Source organism: Carcharhinus amblyrhynchos, chromosome 24 (assembly GCF_965287045.1).
Source record: "Carcharhinus amblyrhynchos chromosome 24, sCarAmb.v2.hapA, whole genome shotgun sequence".
NCBI classification, from domain to species: Eukaryota; Metazoa; Chordata; class Chondrichthyes; order Carcharhiniformes; family Carcharhinidae; genus Carcharhinus; species Carcharhinus amblyrhynchos.
This window is the reverse complement of record NC_137347.1, coordinates 21,934,724-21,953,328: the sequence shown is the minus strand read 5'-3', so window position 1 is coordinate 21,953,328 and position 18,605 is coordinate 21,934,724. Positions and strand designations below refer to the sequence as shown.

The following is an 18,605-nucleotide window of genomic DNA, read 5'->3' as shown; positions in this document are numbered from 1 at the left end:
CTGCTGTCAACACCAGAATTTCCTGCCCGAGCTCAACCAACCGTTAAATGGTCTGCCAAATTTTCTGTCCCATTGTGGGCAGGATGGAAACTTTCCAGCCTACGATTTCAAAGCTACGTATAACTGATATTCATTAATTATCTTAATAGGTCTTTGGAGACAGAAGTCTGGTCATCAAAATCCCTTCATTTACAATCTCTAACAGCAGTGCATGAATAGGATGGGAGTAGAGGGATATGGTCCCCAGAAGTGTTCGGGGATTTTAGTCCAGACAGGCAGCAGGGTCAGTGCAGGCTTGGAGGGCCGAAGGGCCTGTTCCTGCACTGTAATTTTCTTCGTATACAGAGTGCTAGCAGTTAGCAGTCTGCCTCCAGGAGTGTCAGAGGAACTGACATTCCCAGTTAAGTACAAGACAAAGACTCCCTGATTGGCCCAATAATTGGATCCCTAGTCAGGGAGTTCACACTCCAATAGGCCAATCTCGATGGCCTGACTGACGTCATTACATATCAATTATTGAGAGTCTGATCATCCTTCGAAGTAAAGCACATTATAGTTGTGGGTATCTACAATTCAGAGATGATGCATTGCGGCGTTGATCTTTCCCATCCGGTAAGGCACGGTTAATTAATTGGGAGCAGCTTTGATGCCAGCTGTAAAAACAAAGAATTTGGATTTCTTGCTCATCTTATAGGTATCAAAGTCTTATAGGTTCATAGTCAACAGTCCTGTGTCAGAAGTGTGCCACCCAGCATTTTAGAGAGCAGATCGTGCGCCAGAGGTAGTGATCATTATCATTTTAAAGTTAGTGTCCAGTGCAGATTGCTTTCATTGTATTTCATGCTGCACGATTTTGTAAGATGGGAGAATCTTCCTGGATAGGAAGAAATGGATAATTAGTAAGAGGAGGGGGAGTAGGGGCAATATTGAACATCAGACCTCCTCCAGCATGAACTCTTAGAAAAGAATTCAGATGAGGATAATTTATTTGAACCATTTCTCTCCTCCTCAGTGCAGCCAGTCCTGCTATCCTTAGAAACAATGGGTTGATTTTATGCCCCCAGAGTGGGTTGGCAGGCAGTGTGGGGCAGAAAACTGAGTGCACCCAGCTGCCTGCAGCCACATCACAACTTTACCAGTGGGAAAGAGACATTGGGACCCAACTACCTTGGGCTAATTGAGGCTCTTTAGTCATCAATTAGTGGCTACTTAAGGCCTCCCACCTCCACTCTAATTGTACCTGGGGGTGAAGGGGAGGTGAGTGGGGAAGGGTTAGTAGAAACTGGAGCCCAGTGTCCAGCCCGACAGGTCTCACCAGGTAAGCTGGTGGCTGGTCAAGCAGGGGGTGGTGCTAACTTTTTGAACTCCATGTGTCCATCATACCCACCCCTCTCCAAGACCTTCCCACCTCTGTGTTTCCCCTTCCTGCTTTGCACGGTCCAGCTCCCCATCTTGGTGCACTTGCAGGTGTCAGTGAAGCCTGCTACTGGAGCCACAGCAAGACACCAGGCTTCTCTTAAAGTCCAGCCTCTATCACAGCACAATGTCTGCAAGACCACTGCAGTCACAGCAGTGATTGCCCCTCCCATTGGAACTGCTGGGACCAGAGATCTTTCAGCCATTGGATTGGCTGGCAGCTCTCATAAGAACATAAGAAATAGGAGCAGGAGTAGGCCATCTAGCCCTTCGAGCCTGCCCCACCATTCAATAAGATCATGGCTGATCTGAAGTGGATCAGTTCCACTTTCCCGCTTTCTCCCCATAACCCTTAATTCCCCTGTCTATCAGAAACAAGACTCTCAGAGGTAGGACCTCCTCCCTGGATTGGAGCAAAGTCCCACCTCAAGCTAAAGAATGGCCTGAGGGCCATTAGTTTGTTGTGGTTGAGCCGGCCTAGAGGATTGTCCCTGATTTGTACACTGGGCCCCCTGCTCTCAATAAAGTTCAACCCAGTTGTCTTCATAACGTCTGATTGCTCCTGCAATCCAGGTTCATGGATCTTCCCTTCACTTTATTACAACCATAAAAACCAGCATCAAATCTATAAATAAAAATCCACTACACCAACTAACTCCTTTTTTGGATACCAGTCAACTTGCAGAATTAAGCATCACACTTGTCCCAACTCCTGGTGCCAATCTCCTATGCATATTTTGTTTTACCAAAATGGCAAATTGCCAAGTTGCAACAATATGAAAGATGGAAGACACCTGATCCTGGACTGAGATCTTTGCAGATGGTTGTCATTGGCAACTGTATGTCTGGGCTTTGGGGGCAGCTGGAGTAGACTGAGCCAACAGGATTGTCTTTCAAGGGCATTGGCAGTGTGGGTGGTGAAGGAGAATGCATGCTGTCACATGCTAAATGCCTCTCCCATAAAGCCATTGTCATTTCTCTGGGAAAGTGTTTCAGCATTCGTAAAGCTCTGCTCCAGGACACGAGTGAGATAATGCAGTGGAAGCCTGTGTTGATGCGAAACGCCACAGCCTCGCAGCCCCTCAAGTTCAATTTCCATAGTACGTGAGGCTCCAGTCTCTGAATTAGTGCTTGTTCCCGGTCCAGGTTGAGTGATGGTGCATCTTCAAGAAGACTGTCCTTTTCTTCTAGAAGTGCTTTGACAGTTTCTACATCTGAAATTAAAGAGAAACAAGGATTAGCTTTTAATACACAAGATAACCAGAGACATGGCTGGCTCCTAAAAGCAGCTGTAGTTTGTCATGAAGAGCATAGAATGAGATGGAAATGAGGAGAGCAAAATAAGGTAACAATGTGAAATAATCAGTCCCAAAGCAGATGGGGGCTGGGGCGTTAAAATTAATACCTTCATCTTTCTTCCTTCTGTCATTGTTGTCAGCCTTGGATGAAACTGTTGGCCAGTGGATTAGAGTTAGATCCAATATCAACCCACGTTTTAGTAGTTGTGCAATTGCATAATGCTTGGTAGATGATTACAGATGTTGACTGTACCTTTATTTTAGCACAGAAATCTATCTAGCAGATAGATTTCAGCACACATGCACACATTAGTGATACATAGCCCAGAATTTCTTTTCAGCATGACTACTGCATAACCATTTATTCAAGGAAATTCATGCATAAATGATTTGTGCAGGTGTCTTTTTTAAAATTTGTTCATAGGACAAGGACATCGCTGGCTGGCCAGCATTAATTGCCCATCGCTAGTTGTCCTTGGAGGGCAGTTGAGAGTCAGCCACATTGCTGTGGCTCTGGACTCACTTGTAGGCCAGACAGGTAAGGACGACAGATTTCCTTCCCTAAAGGACATTAGAAACATAGAAACCCTAATGTACAGAAAGAGGCCATTCAGCCCATCAAGTCTGCACTGACCACAATCCCACCCAGGCCCTACCCCCATATCCCCACATATTCACCCACTAATCCCTCTAACCTACGCATTTCAGGACACGAAGGGCAATTTTTAGCATAGCCAATCAGCCTAACCCGCACATCTTTGGACTGTGGGAGGAAACCGGAGTACCCGGAGGAAACCCACGCAGACACGAGGAGAATGTGCAAACTCCACACAGACAGTGACCCAAGCCGGGAATTGACCCAGGTCCCTGGAGCTGTGAAGCAACAGAGCTAACCACTGGGCTACCATGCCACCCAAAGTGAACCAGATGGGTTTTTCCAACAGTTAGCAATGATTTCATGGTCATCAGTAGGTTTTTAATTCCAGATATTTTTTATTGAATTCAAATTGCAGCATCTGCCATGACAGGATTTGAACCTGGGCCATTAGCTGAGTATCTGGATTGATGGTCTATCGATAATATCACTAGGCCAACACCTCCACTGACATAATAATGACCTTCCCCGATCTTCTGTGCTGATTCTGAGATCAACCCAGTGAAATCCTTGGCTGCTCATTTACCTTGCTCTACCCAATACAAAAATTTACAATCAAAATGATAGGTGCAGCGAGATAAAAGGTCACTATTTCAAGTATTTATGGGGATTTTTAAAATATAGAAAGGCTACAGAAGAGAAACACCAGAAAGTTACCAGGGATGAGGCACTTTAGTTACAAGGAGATGTTGGAAACAGAAAGGGCCCTTCTCTTGGTAAAGAGATGGCCTTAGAAAGATTTTCAAGATGATAAGCAGGTTTGATAGAGTAGATTGACATAATCAATCCTCTCTAGTGAATAGATGGAAATCATTGGCAAGATTGGTGATGATGAGAAATTGTCTTTCAAAGAGTTTTGTTAAGATCTGAAAGCTTTACCCGAAAGGGTGCTGGAAGCTGATTCCATAAATAGCGATGGACAAAGACCAGGGATGTGTAACTAAGCATTTTGCTCAGCGAAAACGCAGTAGAGTTGGAAAAGGCATTGTCTATTTTTCAAGTTTCTGTGATGTTTCCTGACTGAGACCTGCACTGTACTTTCCACACCTCTAAATGTTTCCTTCCGGCATGAGAACCTGTTACATTAAAGAGAGCAAATCTTTCACAATTGACCTAAACATTCTACCCTCAATATCATAAACGATCTTTTGATGATTTTAAACCTCAATGTCCATGAATTCCATATGAAAGAGACGTAAAGAAAGGAGCTAACATATGTTCCACATTCCCCTCAAAGCCTTGATTGTTTAGGTTGCTTTCTGCTGCTTTTTGCATTCCAGAATGTGCTACTAAGATTTTCAGGAAATTTTGCAGCAAGTTGCCATTGTCAAAATAAATCATCAATCATAACCACAAATCGGCTTGGGAAAATGTTGACTCCCTTCAAACGGTCATGATAATCTCCACATTCATTTCATGTTGAATTTCTGTTCAACAGGAACTGTCCTTGCCATTTTATATCAGAGCAACTTCAAAACAAAATTCACATTAGAACTATCGTGTAGATTTACAGCACATGTAAGCTAATGGTGCGCCAAAATTATTCACTATAGTTCATTTCTCAGAGGTGATGGCCTAGTGGTATTATCGCTAGACTATTCATCCAGAAACTCAGCTAATGTTCTGGGCACCTGGGTTCGAATCCCGCCATGGCAGATGCTGCAATTTGGATTCAATAAAAAATACTTGGAATTAAGGATCTACTGATGACCATGAAACCATTGTCGATTCTCGGGAAAACCCATCTGGTTCACTAATGTCCTTTAGGGAAGGAGATCTGCCATCCTTACCCAGTTTGGCCTAATGTGACTCCAGAACCACAAAAATGTGGTTAACTCTCAACTGTCTTCTGAAATGGCCTGGCAAGCTATTCAGTTCAAGGGCAATTAGGAATGGGCAATAAATACTTGCCTGCCAGAGGCACCCATGTTCCATGAATAAAAAAAATGCTTATATTTGATCAAAGTATTTTGTTACACATTGTGTTCCATGTATTCTTGAAACACTTGTATTTTACAGAAAAATTGTGACATGGATCGCTGAAAATCTACTGAGCAGATTGAAATAATACTCTAAGTTAATTAATATTTATTTGATCTGTTGATTAGCCTGTCTTTTGAAAATGGATAATATTTTGGCTGCACTCCAGTCCTTTGGCATACATCGAACTCAGTAGAACTCTAAAATATACTTTCTAGGACCTTTGCCATTTCCTTCGCCTCCAATTCGCTGAGGATCCTTGCAATGTACCCCATTGGATGCTGGCATCTTATCCTTGTTTTGATTGAGCAACTTCTCTAACATTTTGATTTATTTTATAATATTTGCCCTTTTCACTTTTAACCAGTTTGACAATGGTTGTCCTTCTCTGTATCCCTTTTTGTAAATGTCAAAACAAAGGGCAAGATTTCTAGCCCACTCCATTCCCCCCACCTCCCCTCCCCAACCCCCACCCAAAGACATGTTTTCCAGTGGCAGAGGCAGCTTGCCATTAGCTGCCAGCAGCATTTTCCAATCCCACTGGGGTCTATGACCTTTTTCTGTGGCTCCCCTGTCCCACTGCCTGGGAACCTGTTGCAGAGGGGCTCGCCTTCGTTCAGACTATGAGATCCCATTGGCAGGAAGAGCTGGAAAATCCTGCCCAAAGTTCTTCAGTATTTCCATCCATTTTCCACTTAAAGTCTCCTTTCAGCCAGATTCTTTCTGCAATTTTTCTTTTACCGATATATTTGAAGACTTGATTAGGCTATGGCCTACATGTTATGTTCTAGCAGCCCAGAATTTAGAAGTTCAGAATTTCTGTTATCCTTCATTCATGTACTCATTCAGATATATTTCAGCACACCACCATGACTCAGTACTGGTGAGAGGTGTTTTACAACAAACATTCCAACATATGAGTCTCTACTGTTGGTCTAATTAAACCCTAAGAACCAACCACAGACACCATTGATCATTTATTCCTTCTATAGCAAGCACTAGCATGGCCATGGTGCTCCGAGTGGGGGAGGCAATGGCCTAGTGGCATTATCGCTAGACTATTAATCCAGAAACTCAGCTAATGTTCTGGGGACCTGGATTCGAATCCCACTACAACAGATAGTGGAATTTGAATTCAATATAAAAAATAAATCTGAATGTAAGAATCTGCTGATGACCATGAAACCATTGTCGATTGTCGGGAAAGTCTACCCGGTTCACTAATGTCCTTTAAGGAAGGAAATCTGCCATTCTTGCCTGATCTGGCCCACATGTGACTCCAGGTGTTTATCATCACACTCCTGACTTGTGCCTTGTAGACGGTGGACAGGCTTTGTGAAATCAGGAAGTGAGTTAGTCTCCACAGAATTCCCAGCCAATCACTAGCTCTTGCAGCCACAGTATTCATACGGTTAGTCCAGTTGAGTTTCTGGTCAATGTCGATAGTGGGGGATTCAATTATAGCAATGTGTTTGAATGTCAAGGGGCAATAGTTAGAAAATGGTTGGGCTGAAAACACTAACCAAAGATTTCCTGCAAGTAGTGTCCTAGGGCTAAATCACAGAATTGTTATGGACAGATATGGCCATTGGGTCCATCGAGTCCAGACTGGCTCTCAGAATGAACAACTCACCAAGTACCATTGTCTGTCTTTCCTGTACACCTACACATTCTTCCTTTTCAGATAACTGTCTAATTCCCCTTTGAATGCTTCAATTAAACCTGCCTCCATCTCACTTTCAGGCAGTGCATTCCAATCCCTAAGCATTTGCCGCATTAAAAAAAAATTCTTCTCATTAACTTTTGATTGACCTCCAACAACCACATCCACCTTACTTTGTGTGAGGTAGGACTCCAACCAATGGAGGGTTTTCCCCCTGATTTCCATTGAGTTCAGTTTTGTTCGGGCTCCTTGATGCCATGCTGGCTCAACTGATAAAATAAAAGCAAAATACTGCAGATGCTGGAATCTGAAATGCAAACAGAAAATGCTGGAAAATCTCAGCAGGTCTAACGGCATCTGTGGAGAGAGCGTAGACCCAATGTTTCGTGTCTGGGCTGAGAATGGTGCTAAGAGATTGGTATGTATAAATGGCAGAATCAAAGTACAGCAAGTCTTTTGTAACCACAAATTTACATTCCCTTTTGCCCTTTTATCTGTGACATCTTCGTTAATTACACAGCACCACCCGCCCCCCCCCCACCCCCACCCCCACCCCTACCCCGAGCCTTACAGTATAAATCTTGTCCTAATTTCTTTGTCTTTAGCTCTGACAACAGGTTATTCAGACTCCAAAGTTAGTTCCATTCCCTCTCCACAATGCTGCCAAAACTGCTGAGATTTTCCAGCATTTTCTGTTGTTGTTTGCTCGGCTAATGTCAAGGGCAGTCACTCTCACCTCAGCACTGAGAATAACTGTGATCTATCCTTACAAAATGAGTGACCACATTGAATTTCATCTCCCCTCCTCTCACTTAATCAATCAGCACCTCTTTGTAATTGGAGTATGGACAAGGCTCTTGATTGGTGGCATGGTGGTTAGTGCTGCTGCTGCACCAGGGACCTGGGTTCACTTCTGGCCTCAGGCATGGAGTTTGCAAGTTCTCCCTGCGCGGATTTCCTCCGGATGCTCCGGTTTCCTCCCACAGTCCAAAGATATGCGGGTTAGCCTGATTAGAATCATAAAATGCCCACAGTGCAGAAGGAGGCCATTCAGCCCATCAAGTCTGCACTAGCTCCCTGACAGAGCATCTTATCCAAGCCCAACTCCTGCCTATCCCCGTAACACAATGCATTTACCCCACTAATCTCCTTAACCTAGACATCTTGGGATAGGAAGGAGCAATTTAGCATGGCCAATCCAACTAACCAGACATGGGGAGAATGTACAAACTCCACATGAACAGTCACCTAAGGCTAGAATTGAACCCGGGTCCTGGCGCTGTGAAGCAGCAGTGATAACCATTGTGCCATCGTGCTGCCCATTTAGCTATGCCAAAATGACCCCTTGGCTGGAATTTTATTGCCCTGCCTGCCACAGAAATCAGAGAGGGGCAAGAGGCGGATCATGGGAATGTCTATTGACCTCGGATGAGATTTTACAATTTTGGGACAAGTGAGGCCACAAAATCCCATTGGTGCAGACTTGATGAGCCTCCATCTGCATTGTAGGGATTCTAAGATTCTATGAATTACACCTTGGTCAGTTTACAACCATTATATATTTAAAATAAGTGGAAAAAATATGACCCCCCCCCATGATGTCCAAAGATGTGTGGGTTAGGTTGATTGGCCATGTTAAATTGACCTAGTGTCGGGGGATTAGCAGGGTATAGGGCCTGGGTGTGATAGTGGTGGGTGCAGATTTGATGGACCGAATGGCCTCCTTCTGCACTGCAGGAATTCTAAAATATCCCTCCTGAATTAATGAAATAGCAGCAGAATCAGACGGTTAGTCCTTACTGCCAGGACCGACACTGAGGGGGGGGGGGGAGGTCGGTATCAGATCTTTACAGCTCCCTGACCCAGTGTGAGTCCAGTCTCAGGTTCCTGTGGAGGGCTGAGTGGGTGGGTGAAGGGTGTTGGGCTGGTGGCGTTGGCGCTGTGGAGCGGCTGATGTAGGCTGGCTGTGCCGCTGGTGGGGAGGTGATGTATTTCCGCTGTCTGTAACTGATCAAAGCTGCGGAGCGACCTGAGCAGATAAACAGCCAGACACACCTTCCCGCACGGTAGGTCAGTGCTCTCAGCCTGGATCTCAGCCGGGGGTGGGGGGTGGTGTTAACAATACTGTCCAGCCGGCCTGAGTGCGGGGCTTTATTTAGGGAGGGTCTGTGTGGATGGGAACCTTTATTAATGCACCGAAAGCCCGGCTCTCTGCTTCGGGAATCCCAGATGGAAGAGATTTGTAACATGTGCGGATTAGATTGCGGAGATGCAGCTCCGGAATTGGGGATTTTGTTTAAATTCTTCCTCCGATTGTTTTTCTTTTGTCTTGAACGTTTAAAAAAGATGAAAGCCATCCATCCCCTTGGTGCTGAGAGGGTGCTGAGTGTGTGTTTGATCACAGAGCTGCAATCACACACTCACTGGGCAGCTCATGGCCGAGTTTGAGGGAGCAGGAGAGAGGGATTGCAGCTAATAGAAAGGGCTAGGCAAGTGGCACAGGGAGGGGGGTGGCACAGGGAGAGGGGGGGGTGTCACAGAGTGGGGGGTGTCACAGGGAGAGGGGGTGGCACAGGGAGGGGGTGGCACAGGGAGAGGGGGTGTCACAGGGAGAGGGGGTGGTGGCACAGGGAGGGGGGGTGTCACAGGGAGAGGGGGTGTCACAGGGAGAGGGGGGTGGCACAGAGAGGGGGTGTCACAGGGAGAGGGGGTGTCACAGAGTGGGGGGTGTCACAGGGAGGGGGGGGTGGCACAGGGAGGGGGTGGCACAGGGAGAGGGGGGCGGCACAGGGAGGGGGGGTGTCACAGAGTGGGGGGTGTCACAGGGAGGGGTGGCACAGGGAGAGGGTGGCACAGGGAGAGGGGGGTGGCACAGAGAGGGGGGGTGTCACAGGGAGAAGGGGTGGCACAGGGAGGGGATGTTGAGGGGAGGGGAGTGGGAGGGGGTATCACAGGGAGGGGGCAGGAGGAGGTGTCATGGGGACGGCGGTGGGAGGGGGTGTTTCAGGGAGAGGGGATGTCACGGTGAGAGGAGTAGGAGGGGGTGTCGCGGGCCGGGAGGGGGTGTCGCAGAGTGGGAGGGGGTGTCGCAGCGAGAGGAGTGGGGGGGGTGTCACGGGGAGAGGGGCGTTACGGGGTGGGAGGGGGTGTCGCGGGGAGAGGGGTGTTACGGGGTGGGAGGGGGTGTCGCGGGGAGACGGTGTTACGGGGTGGGAGGGGATGTCGCGGGGAGAGGGGCGTTACGGGGTGGGAGGGGATGTCGCGGGGAGAGGGGTGGGAGGGGGTGTCGCGGGGAGAGGGGTGGGAGGGGGTGTCGCGGGGAGAGGGGCGTTACGGGGTGGGAGGGGGTGTCGCGGGGAGAGGGGTGTTACGGGGTGGGAGGGGGTGTCGCGGGGAGAGGGGCGTTACGGGGTGGGAGGGGGTGTCGCGGGGAGAGGGGCGTTACGGGGTGGGAGGGGGTGTCGCGGGGAGAGGGGCGTTACGGGGTGGGAGGGGGTGTCGCGGGGAGAGGGGCGTTACGGGGTGGGAGGGGGTGTCGCGGGGAGAGGGGCGTTACGGGGTGGGAGGGGATGTCGCGGGGAGAGGGGTGGGAGGGGGTGTCGCGGGGAGAGGGGTGGGGGGGTGTCGCGGGGAGAGGGGTGGGGGGGATGTTGCGGGGTGGGAGGGGTTGTCGCGGGGAGAGGGGTGTTACGGGGTGGGAGGGGATGTCGCGGGGAGAGGGGTGGGAGGGGATGTCGCGGGGAGAGGGGTGGGAGGGGATGTCGCGGGGAGAGGGGTGGGAGGGGATGTCGCGGGGAGGAGGGTGGAGGACGTGTTGTGGAGAGGGGTATAGAGGGAGGAGTCATGGGGAGGAGGGTGGAGGGGGGTGTTATGGGGAGGAGGGTGGAGGGGGGTGTATGGGGAGGGGGCTGGAAGGGGTATTGTGGGAGGGGATGGTGAGCGTGTCATGAAGGGAGTCACAGCGGGAGGAGGCGTGATTATAACAGTGGGGGGGGGGTTAAGGTTTTAATGAGTGGCAAGGTCTATTTAATGTGTGCCCTTAGAAATATTAGCAGACGGAGGGATCTAGGCGCGCAGATCCCCAGTTCCCTGAAGATGGCAATTCAGATGGACGAGGTGGTCAAGAAGACGCATGGCATGCTGGCCTTCATAGGTCAGGATGTTGAGTGTAGGAATTAGAAAATCATATTGCAGCTGTATAAGACTTTGGTTCGGTCACATTTGGAGAATTGTGTACAATTCTGGTCGCCATACTATTGGGAGGATGCTGATGCATTGGAAAGGGTTCAGAAGAGATTTACCAGGGTGTTGCCTGGTTTGGAGGATGTGGACTATGAAGGAAGGTTGAACAAATCTGGATTGTTTTCATTGGAGCATCGGAGAATGAGGGGGACCTGACAGAGGTTTACAAGACTATGACAGGCTTGGATAAAGTGGACAGTCAGTCTTTTTCCCAGGGTCGAAGGGTCAATTACTTGGGGGCATAGGTTGAAAGTGAGAGGGGGAAAGTTTAAAAGAGATGTAAGGGACAAGTTTTTCAACAGAGGGTGGTGAATGCCTGGAACATGCTGCTGGAGAAGGTGGTGGAAGCAGATTCTATAACAACGTTCAAGAGGCATCTGGATAAATACATGAATAGACAGGGATCAGAGGGATTGGACCACGTAGAGGCAAAAAAAATTAGACTAGAGAGGCATCTCTGTCGGCAAGACTTGGGGGCCGCAGGGCCTGTTCCTGTGCAGTACTGTACTTTGTTCTTTGTGTTTTACAATGAGCCCAGTCGGAGTTGTGTAGTGAGGAGAATAGAAGAGTGTTATTATTAGAATGGAGGGGGAAAGGAGGGGGTTGTAAAGGCAAGATAATGAGGCTGTAAATGTCAAAAGATATGAGGGAATGGGAGTGCTGCGGGAAATGGTCAGCAGATGTGACGTTGAGAGCAGTTATAACTTTTCAAAGCTGGTCTGAATATTGTCCCGTGTGTTTGGTATTTTGTCCCTTGGGCCCATTTAGCTTAGTAAAGCACTGGCAAGGGTGATCATCCCTTTCACTGTCTGCAGCAGTCTGGGTGTGAGGGGGGCCCAGAATGACAGCATCATTTTCATATCTCTTTACCTCCCCTTTACCAACTCCCCCCTCCCCCCTCCCCCCTCCCCCTCCCCCCCACCCCACATTCACCATGTCACTCAAAAGATGCCAAATATCCAGACACGACAATGATATCCCCCACCGCCCATCCGGTGTTGTAACATATGATACTGGCCACCTTATTAGAGATAATGGCAGAGAATGGAATGATGAGAGAACATAGGGTCATTCAATCACCTTGAGCCTGCTCCACAGTTCAGTTTGATCATGGTTTCTCTGTGACTTGAATCCTTCAACCTGCCTTGACTTTATATCCCTTAACACACTTGCCTTATAAAAATCATCAATCTCAAGCCTCAAGTCCATTTTAGGAGAAAAGAGTTCCAAATTTTCACAACACTTGCACACAAAGAAGTGTTTTCCGACAACGTTCCTGAAGGGCCTAGTTTGAATTTTAATATTGCGCTCCTTTGTCTTGGACTGGTTTTTCGAGAAAATGGATTTTCTCCAGCTGTCCAACCGAATCTTAATTATTTTATACATTAAATTAGATCACCCTTCAATATTCTATGTTCAAGGGAATGTAAACACAGTCTATGCATTTACTAAAAGTAGAAACTGTTGGAAGCGCTGACAGGCCTATGGAAGGGGACACAGATTTTGCGTTTGAACCTTGCATCACGGAACTTTCTGGCCCACCAATGGCACACCCCTGCCGCAGGTTTCACGGCAGCCAGGGGTACATTCAATGGGAAACCCCGTTGACAACAGTGGGACCAAACGATCCTACCAATGGCGGGGTGCCTCCACGGCAGATTGGGCAGTAAATCCCTCTCAATAGTCTATGCAACTTGTTATCAGAGTTTAACCCTTTAAACTGAAGTTTCATTCTGGGGAATCGGTGCCCTGCACCCAGTAAACCCACCCCCCGACTCCTCCTCATTCCTTCTTGAGGTCCAAGGCCCAGAATCGAATGCAATATTATGTAGTCTACCCAGAGCTCTGTACACGTGTAACAACTTGTTCAACTTTCTATTCCGGTCCTCTTAAAATCAAGACCAACACTCCATGAGCCTTACCAATTTTGAACCATTCACTACCTTTTAATCATTTTCAGTAGGTGAACCCCTAAACCTCTCCTCCATAGTTCCACCCTACGTGCCATTTACAAACTAGTTAGGGCTCTGAGGAAGAGTCATATTGGATTCAAAGTGTAGCTGTCTTACTGTGTCCACAGTTGACCTGCTGAACATTACTTGCACTTTCTGCTTTTATTCCAAAATAACTAGAACCATCTGGCGCAGTTTTCTCCATTTAATATATCAATGTCGCTTTGCAATTTTCAGCATTTATCTACATTATTTATAGGGTTTCCTAATTTAGTGTCATCAGCAAACTCAGATATTCCTTCATACAGACTGTAGTACAATGGAATATCAAAGAATCCCTACAGTGCAGAAGGAGGCCTTTTGACCCATTTGAGTCTGCACTGACACTCTGACAGAGCATTCCACCTAGGCCCTATTCCCATAACTCCCCGCCCCCCCACCGTATTACCTCCTCATACTGACCAGCTAAATCCCCTAACCCACACATCTTTGGATACTTAAGGGACAATTTAACATGGCCAATCCACTTAACCTGCACATCTTTGGACTGTGGGAGAAAACCCACGCAGACACGGGGAGAATGTGCAAACTCCACACAGATGATCACCCGAGGCTGAAATTGAACCCAAGTCCCTGGCGCTGTGAGGCAACAGTGCTAACCACTGTGCCGCCGTGCTGCCCCATGTTAGACCATGCCTCATAAAGACATGGATAGTCTGTGTCAAAATAGAAGAAAGTGACATATATTTGTGATCTGAGAGAATCTCAGAGAAAGCAGCATGGAAAGAAGCTAATGTCAGGGAGTGTTCCCATAACTGTTAATATATCATAATGTTAGAATCATAGTCACTGGCTGTGTTCAAGAGTTATTTAAACACCATAATAATGTATGGTAGTAAGTGATAAAAAGAAAAATCTCTCCTTCTATCGGATAGTTTGAAGGAAGTTGCAGGTTTTAATTGGGCTGAAACGTGGCCAAAATGGGACAAGGTGCTCGTTTTTGCACCTCACCCTGTCCTGCAGTGAACCAGATGGTGAGCGGGTCAGTACATCTTTATACACAGTGCATGACTTTGTGCATGGCATCTTAATTACTCTGGGGATCAATGAGGTTAGAGCCACATACGCCAAAGTCATTGACGTATTGGAGTCATATTTCAGTCTCTGCAAGATCACCATTGTGGAACATGCAAAGTTCAATAAGTGCGTCCTGAGACATGGGGAGCATAGGTACATTTATCAATGATTTGTACTGATTACTCAGAGTCTTCAGCTAATCTGGAGGAGGAGCTAATTTACGATGGAATAATAATCAGAATAATGGATGAATCATAATCATATAATTTGCATGATGTGCTAATGCTGGCTTTGGACTGGGTTGGGCACAGTAAGAAGTCTCACATCACCAGTTAAAGCCCAACAGGTTTATTTGGAATCACAAGCTTTCGGAGCACTTTCCCTTGCTCAGGTGAATTGTAATAACTTGCCATCCCAGGAAGGCTTGATGCTGGTGAAGGTGATTTCAAATAAATGGGCAGGCTGAGATCAGGAGGCTAAACTGATTGGTGGTCAGAGGAGAGAGAGCTGGCATGAATCCCAAAGTAACATATAAAGTTGAATTTGTCAGACATCATAAAGAGAAAACAAGAAGAAGGCAACGCATGTGAAATGAAAAACAATTAATGGCAGCAGACGGACAGTCACTGCTGCAGAAGGGAAAAGCACAGGAATGGGAATCGGCCCACCAAAGATATGTAATACCTTTAGTGGAAAAAGATAGACCATTTGTAGGCAGTATGTTGCCACAAAAAAAAGGCAGGACACTCAAAAAGAAAATGCTTTAAAAGGAAAGAATGATTTGATTTATTATTGTCACATGTATTAGAGAGTGAAAAGTATTGTTTCTTGTGAGCTATACAGACAAAGCATACCATTTATAGTGAAAGAAAGGAGAGAGTGCAGAATGTAGTCATAGCTAGGGTGTAGAAAAAGATTAATATAAGGTAGGTCCATTCAAAAGTCAGATGGCAGGGAACAAGCTGTTCTTGAGTTGGTTGGTACGTGACCTCAGACTGTATTTTTTTCCTAAGGGAAGAAGGTGGAAGAGAGAATGTCCGGGGTGCGTGGGGCCTTGATTATGCTGGCTGCTTTTCTGAGACAGCAGGAAGTGTAGACAAGAGAAAGTGGATGGGAGGCTGGTTTGCGTGATGGACTGGGCTTCATTCATGATCCTTTGTAGAGTACATGAAGTTGAAGACATCGGAATACCCTTCTTGGGAGAGATTAAAGAAATGGAGGCTATTGGAATGCACAAATCCTGGTAGAAGGTCATAGGAAACACTTTAAATTAGATACTGGTGCGGTGGTTTCAGTTCTTTCTGACATTGAACTATAGTTAAACAGGAGAGTTCTTCAGCCACCGGTCAAAAAGCTACAGGAACCAGGAGGAACAGTGCTAAAGGCTCTGGAAGAATGAACAGCCACTTTAAAGCAAAGAGTGAAGGGAATTATTGAAGTTCTGTACATAATTCAAGATCATAGTTTTCACTTTTAAGTAGAAGGGCATGTATGGAACTGGATCAAATCTGCAGATTAGAAGAAATGAAGAATAGTGAAGATCAATCAGGAGACTTCAAAGCAGAATCTTCGACGTTCATTTACAAGATTGGGAGAGTGTATCGTATAACTCTCAGTCAAGCAGTGAAATCAGTGTACTTAAATATATCCAGACAGGTTCCACATCCCTTACGTCCAAAAGAAATAAATCAATTTAACAGTAAGATGAGAAGTCATTTGACTTTAAGAGAGCCAATTATTTGGTGCTTGAGGATGGTACCAACTCCAAAGCCAGAGGATCCTGAGTAATATGTGTTGATCTCGCCCAATGGTATAACACTGTGAAAAGAAATGTCCATCCAATAATGTCAATAAATGAGAGTTTAGCAAAATTAGGGAAAAGCTCTATCTCTAACTTAATCGCGAACAGTGATTGCGGCAAAAACCCCTTGAGGAATCTAAACTTCTCACAACTTTCATTACACCATTTGGAAAATTCTTTTTAACAGCTTACACTTTGAAAAATCTCTGGTCCTGATGTTATTCCAAAGAACAATGTCAACTCTTTTAGCTGGCTTACACAGTGTTGTTTGCTGTGTGGGTGACAGGGTGAATCCTGCGTATGATGAAAGTGAGAACAGCGTTGAGCAGATTACAAGCGGCAGGACAGTGCAGGTTTTCACAACCAATAATCAGGTTTCTTGGTAGAGTAGGGCAGGAATCTCCAGCCTAGTCTGTGGCAGGACCTGTTGTGAGCGAGAGCAGGGAATTTAGCATTCCAGACAAAACTCCGCTCACTTGCAGCAGCACTGAAAAATCCCAGCTGGGAACGAGGACAGAGTTCAGCCGTAGTGAATGTTATCGGAAATAACGGTTAATCCACTGAAGAATCCACAGAATCATAAAGTAATTTCTAGCTCCAGGTTACATCATGGAATTGAAAAGGTTCATGCGAATGGCGGGGCAGGTGGCAACCTTTCTTAACAGGATTTTACAGAGGTCAAGGAGCAGCTGCGTCAGTTGTTCTGCCAAGGCAATGAATACTGTTGGGAAGGAACACAAGAGAGGTTGATATCATCAGAGGTATTAGCACACAAAAGAATTTGAGCGGTTATGGGGAGAGGGCGGGAATGTGGAACTGAGCCATGACAGATCAGCCATGATCTTATTGAATGGCGGGGCAGGCTCGAAGGGCTAGATGGCCTACTCCTGCTCCTATTTCTTATGTTCTTATGTATCCTCTACATGATTGGGTGAAGATCTTTCAGGTACAAAAAGATGATAAATGCCGATCACTCTATCATGCGTCATATTTATTAACAGAAACAGAGAGTGACACAGTAATTGAAAAAGAAGCCATATGTGCTTGCAGGGAATTTATTGACTGCATCTTGGTCTGCACATATAGATAGAAAACAGATTGTTAACCATTTGTCACATGATTGAATTCAGAAGCCTTGCAGTGGCACAGTGGTTAGCACTGCTGTTTCACAGCGCCAGGGTTCTGGTTTCAGTTCCAGCCCAGGGTGTCTGTCTGTGTGGAGTCTACATGTTCTCTCCGTGTCTGTGTGGGTTTCTTCCGGGTGCACCAATTTCCTCCCACAGTCCAAAGATGTGCAGGTTAGATAGATTAGTCATGGTAAACGTACGGGCTTACAGGGATAAGGTGGTGGGCCTTGGTAAGATGCACTTTCGGAATGTCAGTGCAGACTCGATGGACCAATTGGTCTCCTTCTGCTCTTTAGGGATTCCATGATCATTCCGTTCAAGAATTCAAGGGTTTAATGTGATCAACAGTTCAAAGGTTTAAGATTGATGATGTTTGAAACTTGTTCAAGGGAAAATGGATCACGCATTGAAACACTGATTCCAGAAATCATGATATTGAAATTTGGAAGAAGTTGAGGAGTTGGCTATGTGATGTTAGCAGCAACTACACAAAGGTTGAGTGAATTCAAAGAAGCTAAAGATCAAGTGAGGAATGTGAGCAGATCAGAGGGTTTTACATTAGAGGATGACCAACACTTCAGAATGTTCTACTTCACTTTCAAGGAAAGAAAAAATGTAAAACATGACTGTCTTTTAACATTCAGCATTCGTGACAATGTTAAGATGCTGACCATGGTGCTTGAGACTGTCACTGTCCAACATTTCAGCACTGCCTACCTTTTTTTTCCGAAACCTTCTATTCATTATGAAGATTTCTTTGAATAGGTTGACAAGACTCATCTTCAGTGAAATGGAATAAGTAGGCACTTTGTGAAGTTAAAGTTAAAATCTGAGTTCATAATTAAGGAGTGAAGGGAAGGTTAGTATAATGCAGTCACCTACAACAGGGGTTTTAGTTCAGGTGGGCAGCATGGTCGGTGCAGGCTTGGAGGGCCGAAGGGCCTGTAATTTTCTTTGTTCCTTGTACAGAAATTAAATGTGGTAATGCCATTGCTCTTTTAGCTTGGATTATTTCAATGTTATGTGCTAGGATTTTCCTTCACGCAGTGTTAGTTCTGGTCTATTTTGCATTTGTTTTAATTAAGAATGGTTTGATGTGGAAAATTGGTGGGTAAAAACAACTTCCTCCTTTTATGATGAACAGCATTCTGGATGTCAGCTGCCTTTTGCTGCTTTGTCCAACTGGATATTGTTCATGTATGACCCTTCACAGGAATAGTCTTTGTGGTTATCTCTTCCTACTCTTTATTGTCAACTTATCATTGGTGTTGCAGCCATATTGCATTAAGGACATATCTGTCCAGGGTTCCTATGCCTATTCAATACCCCATGTTCCATGTTGGAAATGTACATGTACTTTTCAGCGTAAGTCTGCAGACACATCCTCACGGTTC

The 18,605-nt window shown here is 46.0% G+C and overlaps 1 protein-coding gene across 5 annotated transcripts in view; it reads left to right on the top strand.

The window, feature by feature from the left end:
* Window positions 1-2,732: 2,732 nt before the first annotated feature.
* The window catches only part of c19h1orf216 (chromosome 19 C1orf216 homolog), a 28,147-nt gene continuing 12,274 nt past the window's right edge, over window positions 2,733-18,605 (top strand). For 4 of the 5 annotated variants that reach the window (XM_080211612.1, XM_080211611.1, XM_080211608.1 and 1 more), the window contains exon 1: window positions 8,951-9,078. The gene's annotated coding sequence lies outside the window, so the exon portion shown is untranslated. Of the gene's footprint in view, window positions 2,762-8,950; window positions 9,079-18,605 lie in introns of those variants that run through there. The other variant, XM_080211610.1, reaches the window with a different exon arrangement.